This window comes from Schistocerca piceifrons, chromosome 7, assembly GCF_021461385.2.
Source record: "Schistocerca piceifrons isolate TAMUIC-IGC-003096 chromosome 7, iqSchPice1.1, whole genome shotgun sequence".
NCBI classification, from domain to species: Eukaryota; Metazoa; Arthropoda; class Insecta; order Orthoptera; family Acrididae; genus Schistocerca; species Schistocerca piceifrons.
Window position 1 is genome coordinate 8,943,398 of NC_060144.1, and position 3,067 is coordinate 8,946,464.

Here is a 3,067-nt window from a genome sequence, read left to right on the forward strand (position 1 = left end):
CGTCTTCTCGCGACATCCCTCAGTATTCCTTATCTATAGAATGACCTGTCTGCTAAAATATGATTCGAATGAAACAAACTTTGCTCATCTCGTGCCCCTAGTATGAACGTCGCTTCTTTTAAACGTAGAAACAGGGGCGACAGCAAGTGTCGATCTGCAGGTACCGGTGGCATATTGTGTAGCTTTATATAGTATTACTGACGCAGAGACTGCACGAGTGTGTCGTCTTTCGTCCCTTTTTGATAGCAGGATGACTGTATGAACTCACATAGGCATAGCAGCAAGGGTATTGTTGAAAAATTCTTCACACACAGTAAACATGACTGTTTCGTAACGATACCTAATAATTTTTTGTAGTAAGATGGGTTACCTTCCGCACCGCAATAGAACGCTTATTTAATACGTACATCCACATAACAGATTATTTTAAAAAATTGGGCCCACTTGTGTTGTGGCTATAACGTCCCATTGCTGAATATGTTAACGTCGCGTGCCGTCACGTTATTGTAGCAAACGATATTAATTTTATTGTAGATCGATTATGTTGACCTTTGAAACCATTTGCTCACGCGGACTCCCTTTCTACCCTATTTTCTGCTAATTTATTGATCGTTTTTGTTATAATAATTAAAAATATCTTCTTAAGAGCCCTGAAAGCTTCTCTTCTTTTTAGTCTTCCAGAAAGTGACAGACCATTTCGTGTACTCCTACGCTATCATCTCTAGCTATTACTGATTATTTTAAATCTTTGGACCAGCCTTCATTACCACTTACTTCCTATTTGTCCTTACCGCCATTGGAGATTGTAAAGAAGCATCGAATGTCAGTCCATTATTTGCATTTTCATTTGGATAGTTGTCTATGATATCTGCAACGAAACTAAAAGTATAAATAAGAGCGCAAAGAAAAGGCCATATACTTCCATTTGCTTGTGAATCAGCCGTAAAATAATGATTTAGTCAGTCGTGTCTTTACTAGCTCTCGCTATTTTACATTCAACCGTTTCAATTTGACCGTCTTCCCATTCGAATCCAGGAACTGCCGCACTGTAGCTCGTGAGTAGCCGATAAGCCGAGGTCACATAGTTGTGTACTTCGCGCTTAGGCTTAAAGTAGCTGCAGTGTGACAGAGCGAGTGAGCAACAACCAGTGCGCACGAGTACAGTCAGGTCTCACCTGCACACTTTCTCTATGTGGCCACGTTCTCAAGCAGGGTCGTTTTTGGGAGCCGACATTTTACCAGCGTGCTTCTCTTATTAAATATAAAACACGAAGCCAAGTGGATGATGTTTTGTTGAGAGCGCTAATTACGAGTAATTTAAACATGTGCCTGAGTTTGTACTGATGGGTGGATAACAGATGAGAGCTCACTCTCAACTCGTTGTCTTCTTTTACCTGCATAATTTTTATGGGCAGAGATTCAATAGATGTCGATAGGCGGGAAGCTGTAGTAGTCTAAACTCTTGGAAGGCGGCTGTCGGTTCCGCCCCACTCTCGTATAGCGCTAGTGAGCAGACTCTCGCTTCTGCTTTACACGGCACGTATCATTCGCAAAAGCTCTATGGGTGAAAAAGTCTCGTATATATGTAGCTCAGATTTTGCGCAGTCAACTGACACTAGCTACAACATAAAATGGACGTATATTATTTAGGATACTTACACGTTACGCAGTCCGATTAAATAGTAGTGTTCCATTTTGTTTTGTAATTTATTTTCCCTTCTACAAAGATCGAGCTAACCACCATGAGCAGCAGACAGAGAGATACTGGACGCCACTACGTTTCTGGAAGTGCAAAGCGTAAAGCAAGAGACGAGATGGAGAAAAAGGCACATGCTGTCATACCTAAAGCATGTAAACTGTATGAGGTTTCAATGTTCAGAACGATTTTGCCGAATATACGGAAAATGATGTACAAAATGCAAACAAATGTTCAAATGTGTGTCAGTTCGTAAGGGACCAAACTGCTGAGGTCATCGGTCCCTGGACTTACACACTACTTAAACTAACCAGTGCTAAGGACAACAACACACACAGTAATGCCCGAGGGAGGACTCGAACCTCCGGCGGGAGGGGCCGCGCAATCCGCGAAATGGCTCCTCAAGCCGCGCGGCTACTCCGCGCGCCACAAAATACCCCAGCTGTAGTTGATTGTACGGATGATAGTTATATTACAGAATATTCGTCAGAATAAGCAACTTTTGCCGACGTAGTTACGTTTTCCACAAGTGATACACCAACTGAACAGACGGCAAGTCATCCCAGTTCAGCCATATCGTCTCCAAGCCAAACTGAATCGAAAAGCATAGGATGTCCTATCGGCCCAGAGACCTCGTCTTTAAGACAAAGAGAAGTCGAAAAAATGTTACAGGCTTATGATGTTACTGCATCTTGTACAAGTGGAATGCAAAGTGTAAGTAAAATGTCTTCTAACGGTATTGGTGAGTGGGCAAACAACTTTGACAGAGATTATTGGATTATGGAAGGAAGCAGCGAAGTTGAGCATATGAACAGTAGTTTTTTGTCTTCAATGGAACGTAGTGATTTTATATCTTACGTGAAAGACTACAGGTTTCACTATATACTACATTAAGGTACGAACCTTAATTAGAAGAGGGATAATCGTAATGTAATAAATACACTGGTGGAAAAAATCGCATCACGAAGAAGGAGTTGTCCGACATAAATGAAAGTTGGTAGGCGTGTTTATACATGTGGAATATGACGTCTACTGAGATTTGGCGCCAGTAGCGCCTCTACGATGGTGCTGATCAGCTTTGCTTTAAATGCACGCTGCAGCGGTCGTGAGCGTCAGTTAGCTTTGAGAATGGACGTGGGGATTTGGTATTCGTCAGGAACATCTTTAAGCGACAAAGGCGCCGTTATCGACATCTCACTGAGTTTGAACGGAGTCGTGCCCCAAGTTGTAGCGGGCACTGCACTGACCACAAACCACCGTCATTTGCGACTTCACTTGAGTCAAGCGAGAGATCAATGTAGGGCAGGAAGCTAGTTCTGCCTCTTTGACAGCGATGGCCGCGTGTTGGTTGGAAAGAGGCCAGCTGACGAC